Source organism: Pteropus alecto, unplaced genomic scaffold (assembly GCF_000325575.1).
Source record: "Pteropus alecto unplaced genomic scaffold, ASM32557v1 scaffold160, whole genome shotgun sequence".
Taxonomy (NCBI): Eukaryota; Metazoa; Chordata; class Mammalia; order Chiroptera; family Pteropodidae; genus Pteropus; species Pteropus alecto.
In genome coordinates this window covers 4,123,102-4,135,662 of record NW_006429864.1, presented here as the reverse complement: position 1 = coordinate 4,135,662, position 12,561 = coordinate 4,123,102, and the positions used below count along the sequence as shown (strand labels likewise).

General features: G+C 56.3%; 1 protein-coding gene across 9 annotated transcripts in view; it reads right to left on the bottom strand.

The window, feature by feature from the left end:
- The window catches only part of DMTN (dematin actin binding protein), a 22,526-nt gene extending 11,640 nt beyond the window's left edge, over nt 1-10,886 (bottom strand). For 3 of the 9 annotated variants that reach the window (XM_006904365.3, XM_015587066.2, XM_015587079.2), the window contains exon 1: nt 7,348-7,879. The gene's annotated coding sequence lies outside the window, so the exon portion shown is untranslated. Of the gene's footprint in view, nt 1-394; nt 420-5,233; nt 5,586-7,347; nt 7,880-9,518; nt 9,727-10,790 lie in introns of those variants that run through there. The other 6 variants (XM_015587070.2, XM_015587074.2, XM_015587085.2 and 3 more) reach the window with 4 other exon arrangements.
- Nucleotides 10,887-12,561: the final 1,675 nt, after the last annotated feature.

The window sequence follows — 12,561 nt, the reverse complement described above, 5'->3', positions numbered from 1 at the left end:
CCTGGCAGGCACTGCTCTCCCTTTGTTTCTAGTGAATTAGGTCCTGTCTGCTGCAGTAGATTATGAGTTCCCTGGGCCACCGTCCATGTCCTCTCCTTCTTCAGTGACTCTCTTAGCGATGCTCCCATCCCCCCCGCCCCCACACCCAGTAGTGAACACATAATAACCATTCAATGAATGCCTGGCTGAGTTTCCACTGTGATGGTAGCAGCGAGACTGTCTTTCTGTCTATTGGCAATATGCCACAGAGTGAAGAGAGATAAAGGCTACAGAGATCTAGGGAAGAGGCAGCATAATATAGTGGTTAAGAGCATGGATTCTGAAATAGAGAGCCTGGGGGTGAGTATAAGACTCTGCTACTCAGAAGCTGTGTGACCTTGGGCAAGTTACTTACCCTCTCTGTGTCTCATGTTTCTCATCTGTAAAATGGAAGATAGTGTCATAGGGTTGCTCTGAGTATCACACAAATTATAACAGGTGCAATGCTCAAAACATTATAAATTCTATGTAGAGTGTAAGCTATTATTTCTATCTCTACGAGAACTAATGAACTTAGGTGGTTTTTCTGTAGTCATTCTTTGTGACAGAGGGTCATGAGAGGCTGAAGTCATTGGTGCTCCCAATCTTATCACCCATTACTTTGTATCAGGCCATTCTTCTGCTCCCTCACTGTCTCTCCACCACCAAAACCACCTGCTCGCTGCACAAGCAGCCCCTCCCTGCTATTGCACATGCCCTCCCACTAATCTCTGTCTACCTCCTTCTCTCCCAGATCCCATCCATCCTTCAAGGTCTGTCCTAAACCCCCCTCCTCTGGGAGGCCTCCCCTACTATTCGAGTCCTCAACCTTCTCCGAATTCCAGTGGGACTTAAAAAGAGAACCATGTAACCTAGTCCCTGATTATATGTCGCCTGACATGGGAGCATGATTTTTTTGCTTACTAGAATGACTGCTAATTTCTGGAGGGCAAAACCAGCAATAATAGCCACTGTGTTTTGTATGCTCATGCTAGGTACTTTGATAAGCACTTCGCAAGGATTATTTTGTTTCATCTCTCCAACAACCCTATAAGGTAGACCCATTTTTCAGATGAGGAAACTGAGGCTCAGAGAGGTTGAAAACTTGTCCAGAGTCACGGAGCTGAAAGTGACCGTGTCTTCAGCGTTGGCATGATTCAGAGTGCCTACGTAGACCTGTGTCAGCTGCGTCATGAGAATGGAGTAGAATCTGCCACATTTCTCAAGTCTTTTGGAATTCTAGAGCCAAAGACTCCCTCAAGGATGAAAGACTCCATTCCAGAGCTTTATCCTTCCCCTGCCTTCTCAGCGCTCACTTCGTAATGTTTTTAAGTAGGTGTCTGAGGACCCAAGAGCTGTTAGCTCTTCTCACTCCTCTCTAATATTTATTAACAGCCATTGTCAGACTAGCTATACACTTGGCTTAGCCCTAGCGGCAAATGCTTATTCATCCATTCACCCATCTATTCTGCCCGTCCACCCACCCACCCACCCTATCACGCATTGTTTTATCCATCCATTCACCAAATACTTTCTGAGCACTTATCCCGCAGTGACCACAGAGCAGCATTACTCTGTGATGTAAGTCTTCTGGAGAACACAAAGATGAGTCAAAGGAGCACGCTGCCCTTCCAGAAATGAGGCATGGATGTAGATAACTCCCATGCAAAGCAGAAAACTACATGTGCCAGATAAGATAGTATATGGGGGTGTGCGAGGTCACAGGACAGAAGATCACTCCCGCTGGGGTATCAAGACGAGAAAATAAAAAAAAGGAGTTTCTTAGAGGTGGCAGTATGTGAGGTAGGCCTTCAAAGATGCCCAGTTTGAGATCATGCAAAAATTGAAAGGAAAAAAAAGGATTTTTTTCGAAAGAGAAAGCAGCGTGAGCGAAAGTGAGGGCACAGGGAAGTACTGGGCCTGTCTGCAGAACACCATGTGTGGCTGATTGTAGAGCTCACGCGGCTGAGAGATGTTTGGGGCAGGGGGCTGGGGCCAGATTGCAGAGACCTTGAACCCAGACTAGGGAATTTAGATTGCACTCTGTGGGCAACAGGGGCCACGGAATGCTTAGAAATTTCTTTTAAACAATGAAGCGACAGATCCGAGCGGCGCTTTGGAAAAATGAATCTGGCTGCAGCCTGGGAGATGGAATGGACAGAAAGAGGCTGTCCAGAGACAAACTAGCCAGGAAGCGATGGCAACAGTTCAGGTGGAGGAGTGTGAGGGTCTAGACGTGGGCAGGGGGCAAAGATGGAAAGGGGCGAGTGGGGGAAACCTAGAGGCACAATGTGCAAAACAGGACTTGAGCAAGAGAGCCCCAGGGCAGGGGCAATTTGCAAGCCCGAGAGACAGGAGACGGAGAAGCAATGAGTCCACTTTTGCCAGGTCGAGGTTGAGGTGGGTGCAGTAGGTGAACAGGTGGGAATGTCCCGGGGAACTGGCGTTGGGGGAGGGGCAGGTCGGAAATAGAAATTTGGGAGCTATTTGAGTTAGAGGTGGTGGTCTGCACATGTGGTTGCCAAGAGGGGAAGAAGGTCAAAAACAGATCCCGGGGAAATATCCAGGGGAAACATCCAGGGGACTAGAAGGAAGAAATAGCCAGAGAGGGCACGAAAGGGAGGGGGAACTAGGTGGCCAGCTCCTTGGGGGCAGGGAGTCTTTATGTTTTCAGCAAAGGGCCTGATACATAGTTAGTGTGCAATAAATAATGGGAGGAAGGATGGGGGTGGGGAGGGTAAGGAGGGACTGAGAAAGAACGTCATGAGGCTGAGAGCCCACCGCCCAGCGAAGGCCGGAAGTGCCAAAAGGACTGATAGCTTGCCAGTGAGGATGTCAAGGCCTGGTGGCCTCTGAGAGCATCTTCAGGGGAACGGTGAGGCCTGCTTGTTAGGGATGACAGAGAGGGCAGGCCTGGCTAGGACACACAGGTGAGCGGGGTGCTTCCACGAGGTACGTCAGACGGGCAGGACCAGGCTAGAAAGAGTAACTTTGGAGGAGGCGAGATTGGCTGAAGGTTTTTAAGCAAAGGGGAGACTTGACCATGTTTGCAGGCAGAAGGAAGAGGAGAGGAAGAGATGGTGGCTGCCCGGAGATGGGGGTTACCTGGCTGCAGGGCAGAGGGGTCCGGTCCATGTCCAGGTAGAGCCCAGCCTTGGAAAGGAAACCACATTTCTCCAAAAGGAGGACAGGTAAGAAGCTGGCTCGCCACATACAGGGGCCTTTAGAGGGGCCAGTCCCAATTGGGAGGCTCTCATTAAAAGTGAGAGATAAGGTCCTATGCAGAGGTGGGTTAGGCAGAGGTGGAAGAAAGCAGAGAGGGTTTGGAAGGTTCATTGTGGGAAGTGTGCGTGGCTGAGACTGTTGGGGAGAACGGAGCTGCCATGTGTCCTGGAGGCTGTGTCTGCACCTGGTGGCCCTGGTACCCTCCCCTTGAACACCTGCTGGGGGGAACGGGACACCGAGAGGAGCAATGACTGTCTATCAGTGGTAAGGAGGAAGGAGAGGGGTCCGAGATGAGGCATTTCACAGGTGTACACGGTTATGCACTGGGACCCACACTCTCACGTGCACATGCACTGACCCACAGGCCCGGCCACTCAGAGGGGGTTCAAAATAATGATGCCTCTGCTCTGTCCCCCGGCCCCTTCTTATACACAGCTTTCTACAGCCCCTTGCCCATCACCTGCGCCGGGTCTCACCCCTCAGCCTCTGCATCTTCTCCCTCGCCCTGAGCCACATTGCTCAGGGCCGTCACGCCAGTGCCCACCCGGTATGCTAGAAAGCACGCTGGTAAATTATTAATATCTTGCCCTTCCGGGGGCATTGCATTTTAATTTGAGGCCAGACTTAAGGCCTCGGTCTTACTAGTGAAATTTTAAGCTGGCAGGGAAAATGTTTTGGGGCAGATGAATGTGTGTGTGTGAGTGTGTGTGTGTGTGTGTGTGTGAGAGAGAGAGAGAGAGAGAGAGAGAGCGCGAGAGAGAGAGAGAGAGAGAGAGAGAGCGCGAGAGAGAGAGAGAGAGAGAGAGAGAGCGCGAGAGAGAGAGAGAGAGAGAGAGAGAGCGCGAGAGAGAGAGAGAGAGAGAGAGAGAGAAGAAAGAGAGAGAGAGAGAGCGAGAGAGAGACAGAGACAGAGAGAGAGAGACAGAGAGAGAGAGAGAGAGTTTTCTTGGCTTCTCTCAAATTACACCACACAGGCAACTCCACCCACAGGTAGCCCCCTCCCCCAAAGCTACTTTCCTCTAAGTCCACACCCTCTCTCACCTCCTCCAGCCTCACCCCTCTCCCACCACGTGCACACCTCCTGCCTATGCGCGTGCACTCCTAGGTCCCAGCAGCCTGTCATGAAAGAGGTCCCAAGGTTGGTCTGCAGCAGGAAGGGAGGGCGGGATAGAAGGAAGGGAAAAAATCTGGGAGGAAGGCAAGCCCAGGTGGCAGAAGGGACATCTCAGCTGCCCACCCTCCTCCCCCATCAGACACCAGCAAGCGCCTCTGTCAGCCCCACCCTCCCCCAGCTGTGCAGCCGGCCTTATCTGAGCCACCAGCCGGCCCCACCTCACACTGCCCACCCGAATCTCCATGGCAACTAGAGCCTCTCAGCTCCCTGGTGGGGTGATAAAACCCACCCACCCATCCTCACTCTGTCTCGCTCCAGTTAGGGCCTGATCTGACTGTGAAGGCTCAACCGGGAGACCCACAGCCTGGGTCCTCTGGTCCAGTTTCTGCTCCTATCCTAGGCCGGCCACCACTCGCTCTGCACCAGCTACTGGGTCAGGGGCTCTCATGCATCCTCTCTGTGTTCACATAAGCCAGCGTTTACCCCAGTTAGATGAGGAAACCGTGGCTGAGAGGTTGACTTGCCAAAGGACACCAAATAGAAGCCGGGCTGCAATTCCCACCCAGGCCTGTCTCAGGCCAAAGCCAAGGGACACTCTTTTCAACGGGTTGCCAACGATCCCACTTAATCTGAACTTGGAACTTGGGATCCCATGTGTTCACCTCATATGGGGGAGCTGCCCAGAATCCTACTTGCTGGCCTGGCATGTGGACAAGGGGCAGGGAGGCTGGGGGACTCAGGCTTTGTGCCCATGGGCAAGGTCAAGCCTTGGTGCAGACTGTAAACGAGTTATGAAATGAGGCCGGCTGTCCAAGTGGGCTGGGGGCAGGGCAGGCAGGGACTTTGACCCCGCCGTTTCCCTCCAGTTTCACTCACAGCGTGACTGAGGTCCTTGCTCCAGCCCTGCCTGCTCGTTCTGTTTTCTATTCCTTTTTTCTTTACTTTCTTCACCCTTCCTCCGTCTGTTTCCCTTTCACCCTCTCTTGCTCCCGGCTCCACCCCTGCGGTTACTGTGGCAACAACTCAGAGCCAGAAATAAAGGCAAGATCCAGCTAGGTCACCAGTTCCCAAAACAGCATCCCAGGGCGGAGAGGAGAAGGGGTGGGCGGCTCGGACCTGAGGGAGCAGGGAGGCCCAGGCCCGCTCCAAGGGCGGGCTCTGTGTGGGGGGGGAGGGGTGGCACCCACGCTCCCTCAAAAAGGATGTGATGAGAGCAGGGGAGGGCTTCCTGCTCCGGGCCAGTGGCTCATCGGAGCCTCCCTCACCTTGGTCAGGCCTGAGGCCCGTGCCTTTTCTAAGGCTAGCGAAGCCATCACTCCCTCCTCTCATTTTCTCCTTCTCCCTCACCCCCATTCTTAAAGCCCTGTTCTACCTGCTAGGACAAGGGTTGGAGTTCTTCTAATGCTAACACTATACAGCACCCTCTCACACTCTGGGGAGCATCCGGCAGGGCCCAGTGGGCCAGAATCTGGGTCCTGGCCTAAGAACCCACCTGTTCAAGGCCTTGCCTCCCTTTGCTCCTGAGGACAGCAGGACTGGGCCCAGGCACCCCTCCTACCTAACTCGAATATGCATCTATTCATCCTGTTTCTCTTAGATCTCTTTCTTGAGTTTTAATATCCTCTCTATCTACCCTCTGAGGAGTCCCTCTTTGTGTGCCCCCAGCCCCTCAGGCTTGCTTGGTCATGTTCCTGCTCTGGCCTCTATTTATAGCTGGTCTTGTTGGCGAGCTATAGTGTCATTTGTACAAGCTGGATCAATAGGGCTGGGGGAGATGCAAGGAACTCACACCCCAAAATCAGCTTTCTGAATTATGAGGCATCCCTGTCTGGTCTTTGCACACCCACCTGAGCTCCGAAAGAGGAATTCCCATCAAGGTGCACCCCAGGGTGGACAGCCTGCCAAGGCGTTTGACACATGGCCACGTAGAGGCCGCAGCACTGAAGCGAGACTCACACGTGGGCACAGGCAGGAGCGCCCACACTGAAGCTCAGCTGCAGAACTCACGCACCTGCTCACAAGATCACACCCCCACTCTCCCGGCGAGGCCCCCACAAAATGACACACAGCGCCGTCGACACCCTCGCGCATCCACCCACCGATCCTCCCCTTCACAGCCACTCGCGCCATGTGCCGACACCCTCTCCCCAAGCTGTGCACGTGTACGGCAACATACCCAGAGTCGCCCATCTTTACCCACCCCGTGGGGCGTCCTGTGCCACCCATCTCCAAAGCACGACTGCCTCCGTCTCTTAGACCTTAGACCTGCTCCCCTGACTCTGGCACCCCGGCAACACAGTCTCCTGGGAGGGACACACCGGGTGCATCTGCCGGGGAAAGGGTGCTTGGCCTGTCAGGCGGAGGGAGGGCACAACTAGCAGGGGCGCCTCTGGATCCTGGGGGGCCGGCATGTCTGCTGGGCCCCCAGCTCCCAGCAGGGCAGCAGCCAGCAGCGAGAGCACACTGGGGTCAGACCCGCGGCCACGCCCTGCCACCCAACCTCATTCCGCATTTGGCCCTCACCCAGCCTGGCCAGCCAAGGGCGAGAAGGGGGCTCCCCAGGGTGCTCTCCCCAGGAGCACGCCCTACACCAGCAGCATTTAGGCCTCTGTGTGAGCCGCTCCCCCTCAGGGTCTGTGGTGCCGTGGGCGGGAGGCTGACAATCCTTTTCTCCCCCTTCCCTGTCCTTTGGCAAAGAGGAAGCGGCTCCCCTGCCCACCCTGGGCCCCGTCCCTTCACTCGGACTTCTGGGCCACACACCTAGGTGAAGGGGGCACTGGGGTGACAGCATGAACACCCCAGCCCCTCTGCCTTAAATCAGAGGGCGGTTTGATCAGATCTGGCCAGCGGGCCATTCTCCCACTGAACAAGCGGCCACAGCTGGCCCTGCCCAGGGTCTCCCTGCCACCACCCAGAGCCTTTCTCCCAGGCTGGGGTTGCAGCCCAGAGCACCCAAAGAAGGGAAGAGCATGGGAAACCCTGCCACCTACCTGTTCCCAGTTTGGCCCAGACACCCTGAGCCCCAAGGCCGGGCAGGGACAGGCGCAGGCCCAGGTCCCAGGCTGTCCTAGGTTGTAGCAGGCATCTCTTCCAGGAACTCAGCTGTGCTTTCTCAGAGCACAAATAGCAGGAAAAAAAGCCGGCTGGGGTGTGGTGGTGGGGAGCTGGCGAAGGAGGGGACCTACCCTACTGGGCTCCCCCTCCCTAGCCCCCACGCGGCTCCTCCACAAGCCTGGTGCCTGGATCCCTGTGCTGGGGAGTCTGTGTCTGGCAGGTGGGTGGGCAGGACAGCGGGCGGCCGCCGGCTCCCCGCTCTCTCCCCACCTCCAGCTGATAGCGTGCGGCCAGCCCGGGGTGTGTTCGTGTGTGTCTGCTCTTCCACCTCGCTCTCGCTCACTGCAGCTCAATCCCTTTCAAACAAGAGGAGCATTAAGCCGGCATCATGACGAAGCAGAATCGGAAGCAGACTGGGCCAGCCGCTGGCCTTTTTCCCTTTCCCACACCCCCAACCCTGCAACACTCATGCTCACACATACGCAGCCCCTCGAGCCTTCTCATAAACAGCCAGAGTTTGATTCCTGTGGGGGGGGGGCGGGGGGAGGGAGAGGGTGGACAGGGCTCTGCTGGTAACCGAGGGGTGACAACACCTAGTTTCTCCAAGCACCTGTATCTCCTACTCAGCACCTAACAGCAGCCACAGAGGCCTCTGGGGTCCCTGCCTCTCTGCGGTGCTAAAGGGTGCTGAGGGCTAGGGGTGTGGGCACAGATGCCAGAACTGGTCACGCAAGGATTAACCCTCTTTTGCAGAGCGTGGATGGGGAGATTGGAAAAAGCAGATCCTCAGCACAAGAGGCTGGGCTGGCCCCTTAGGAACATGAATCCCCTGAGAACTTCAGCAGAGCCCAGCGGTGGCGGTTTGAGTGAGAAGGACCCCTTTTCTTGACAGGACAACTTCATCAAAAGGGAACTTCCTGTCAGGTGATGCCCAAGTCCCAACATAGAATTTCAGGGATGCACCTTCCCTGTCTCTGGGACGACCTCCACTGCTCCAGGACCTTGTCCCTGGCCTTTTGGTTCCTTCTGGGTTCCGAGCGGAGCCCAGTTCATTTGTGACACCCAGGGGCAGGCAGGGAAGGGAGCCCAGGCAGCTGACCCTGGCCCTGGCCCCTGCCTCTCTCCACCTCCGCCTAGCATACCTGCCTACCTAGGCAGCCCTTTGCTGTTGCCCTGGTAACCACTGCCCACAGCCGGTCAGCTGATGTATCAGCTGTCAGTTGGGGAAATCTAGAAACTGGGGAGGGGCTCTGGGGTATCTGAATGGAAGATCACAGGGGAGGGTCTTGAGGGAGACAAGTGGGAGTGTGCCCCGGGACCTCTGTTTCCAAAAGAAGGGGACAGGAGGGGGCAGGTAGGGACAGGAAGGGGAGGATGTGTCTGGGTTAGTGGAAGACAGAGAAGAATGAATCCCAAAAGATGGGCTCCAGCAAGAAAGGAGAAAGGAAGAAGGCTGAGAAAGAGTAGAGTCCGGACTTAGCTGCGGTGCATGTGGCGGGGGAGAGGGCCCTGTGGGAAGGCACGGGACAGCGGGGCGTCGGGGTGGGGCAGGGTCCATCTAGCCATGAATAAAAAGCCAGGAGGTGATGTGGGAGGGGATGTACCTTTGATGTCTCAGGAGGGGTACAGCCTTGGAGGAGAGGAACCAGGCCTCTCTGGGTAACCAGGCTGGCCCTCCGCCAGCCTCTCTGCTTTCTCTCCCTTCCACCCCACCCTCACTGCCCTGGCCCCACCCTAGGCCTGCACAGCCTCCCTCCACCTCTCCCAGAGGCCAAGCGCCAGGCGCTTTTACGCCTCAGCCTTTAGGACAGCAGCCGATTGTTCCACTACCTCGGGTCCTCCCCCACTCTCGCTCGCCCCTTGCCAGACCCCATCCCAGGAGGTTTGACTTCCTGTGCAAGGGTCCCCAGAGGTGGGGCTGGAATAAGCTGCTGTCGGAAAGGGCAGCCGTGGACAGGGGCCTGGAGAGAGGTGGCTCATGAGGAATGGGTAACAGTCTCCAGGCTGGGAGGAAGGGAGCATTCTCCTCAGAGAAACGAGCATGTTGAATGGGGTGGGGGGGCGGTCAAGGGGAAGGAAAGCAGGGAGTGGGGAGGGTTCACGGTACCTTCAAGGGCCTGGGGCGTGGGGCAGGAGCACGGCAGCTTCCTCGGTGACATACACCTCCATCCCTCGGCGCATCTCCTCTCCGCCTCCCGTTGCCAAGACAACCTGCCGGCTCAGCTGAGGAGGCGGCAGGGAGGGGGGAGGAGGTGGCTGTGGCTCCTACTGCTTCTTCTTCAGTGATGGAGGGAAGGGGCCTGAGGTAGGCCTCTCTGCCGGGGTTGGGGGCAGCTTCAGGAGCCGGGCTCCCACCCTGCCCCACCACTCTCCCCTCCCCGCTTCCACAGGGCTCTGGGATTGGCTCCTGGGATGGCTTCAGGAGAACCCTAATTTGGGGCCAGATAACAGGCTGTGGAGAGGGAGGCAGTCCTGGGCAGTGGCCCCCCATTCCAGAAAGCTCAGTGTGGAGTTGGGGGAGAGTGATAGGAACGAGGGAGGGGCAGGCTACACTGGAGGGTTGGAGGGTGGCTTCCAGCAGGAAGCAGAGGTCCTGGACATGGCTGGGCTGGGTACATGGCTGCGGGCCCGGAAGCCTGCCCCCATCTGACCTCGGCCACCCTGAGCCCCTCCTCCTAGTCCTCAAACCTCTCATTCCCTTCCACCTACAGGAAAGTCAGAGCCTGGGACAGTGCTCTTCCAGTCCCACAAGGCCCATTCCCACTGCCACCAGCTCCGTAGGAATGTCCCTCAACAGGCAGAGCCACCTTGGGCTGGAACAGTCTTCAGCCAGCCAGCCCTGGAACCAGGGGGATTGCAGAGTTAGGGCTCCCTCTGTCGACCTGAGGCATGGTAGCCGTCAAGGTCATTTCTTGCTGAGAAGGATCCTGGTGTGTGTGTGTGTGTGTGTGTGTGTGTGTGTGTGTGTGTGTGTGTGTGTTTGCGCACGCGCTGGGGGGTGGTTGTGTGTGTGTGTGTGTGTGTGTGTGTTTGTGCAAGCGCTGGGGGTTGGTCCAGAGGGCACACTCAGGCCAGGAGACCCTCCTCTAGCCTGCCGCGCCCCACCTCCTCCTCACCTCTGGCCTCGACCTACAGAGAGACTTGCTCTGCCTCCAGCCCCATCCTCCTGGGAAGGCCCCAGACTCCTCAAGGCCAGCTGAACCATCCTCTCCCATTGCTTGCGTACCTCCCCGTCAGGCTGGGATGAGAAGTAAGGCAAAATCTGCCCCCCAGAAGCAAGCAACACTGAACACCAGGTGCCTGTTAGCCCAGGCCCCAGGGCGGGCTTTCTGGGCACTGCTTGGCCTTCCCCAGGAGGCTGGTAACAGGATTAGCATACCTTTAAGCCCAGGAATTCCTTGAGGCCTTGAGGATGGGCACTGGAGTCCACAGCAGTGCTGGGGCTCCTGCCCCTAACAGGCAGCCGTCCCAGGCCCAGGCACCTGGTTCTTAATTCCTTTCCCCAGCAAGGTCACTGGTGCCAGATGTTCTCTCTCTCTCTCTCTCTCTCTCTCTCTCTGTCTCGCTCCAGTGCCCCTCGCCCCGCCCCATGCATGGCCCTACTGAGAAGGGGGGCACCAGGGACTCCCCTGTGCTTACACGGTCTGGTCTAAATATTAACTCCCGGAGAGGCTGAATAGGGCACCCGGGCACCTAAGGAGAAGGGAAAGGTGACGGAGAACTGGGCCAGAGGAATAAAAGGAAGGACGAGGGCTAGAAGGGACCCTCCCTGCAGCCCCTCTAACTGTACCCTCTATCTCCTGGACCCCAAGCCTCAGCCCCAGCACGCTACCCCTAGACCAGCCTCTCTCCCAAACCCCGATCCACAATTGCATCTGCTTTACTCCCCTTCTCAAAGCTCCTCATTATCTCCTCCCCAAGGAAGCATAAAGACCACACTCTGCGGAATGTGACCCCAGTCACTTCCGGCCGCTTTACTACGCAAACCTTCAGTTCTAGCCAAACCGATCAACTGCTCACCTTCCCCTGAACACACCTCACATTTTCCTGCCTTTAGGCCTTTCTTCTCATGCTGTTCCCACTCTCAGAGTTTTCTTTCCCCTTGCACGCCTTCTCCGCTTGCTGAAATCTTGCTTGTTCTTAAAGATCACGCAAAGCCCAGCTCTTCCCCAGTGCCCCACCCCACGCACTCTTCTGCCCCAGAACCCACCCACCGTGCCTGGCTGGGGAGTGGAGACCATCCCATTCGAGGCGTTGAAGACCGGACAGAATCTAGACTGTAATGCTCACTGGCCGTGACCGAGGATGACTTAACGTGTCTGCGTTCGAGCTCGAGCTCGCCCACGCACGGCGTGGGAATCTTCTCACCCTCTAGATGAGGGGTTCTAAGTGCGCATGCATCACGTGCTGCCTGGCACGTCACCAGCGCTCTGTGCACAGTAGTGTCCTGACTTCCCATAGCTCTTATTTCCTCTTTCGCTCTTTTAGGATGCGCCAAATGCTGCTTTGCTGCCTTAGGTGTAAGAGAGAGCATTCCAAAAGTCCCACCAAAGAACTGCTCTTTTATGGCTTTATCCCCACCATTAAGTTTCAAGTGTCTTGAGAGCTTGACGAGGGGTGACACAATATCTTGTCCATCTTTTTTTTAACACCGAAGGACTAGCACAGTGCTTATATGTTGCAGGGAGTAGATAAATATTTTGATTAACTGCTTGGACCCCTCCCCTCCCAGGGCCATCTAAGGATGGAGGGTGAAGGCCGGATTCTGGCTTCTCATCCTGCATCCACCTTGAGGGATGGAAGGGTGCTGGGCCAATGATGCCTTTCTGGGCCTTCTGTTGGTTTATTCTCTCAATAAGTCCTTACTGTGGATAATGTACTGTGCTGGGGGCGGGGGAGGCAAAGACGGACTATTTCTACATCTGAGGCACTTGCTGTCTAGCAGATCCCTAACCCGAGCACAAATATAAGGATGGTCTGGGCCAGCTGTGATATGTGCCACAGGGCAAGGGTGAGTCCCCCGAGAGAGAGAGAGAAAGTCCACAGGGCAGAAGAGGCGGCTGCAGAATGGATGTGTAAGCTTCCTGGAGGAGGGCATGCTAGGCCATGGGAACCTCGTGAACAAAGATGAGCACAGCGCCCTTGCTGGA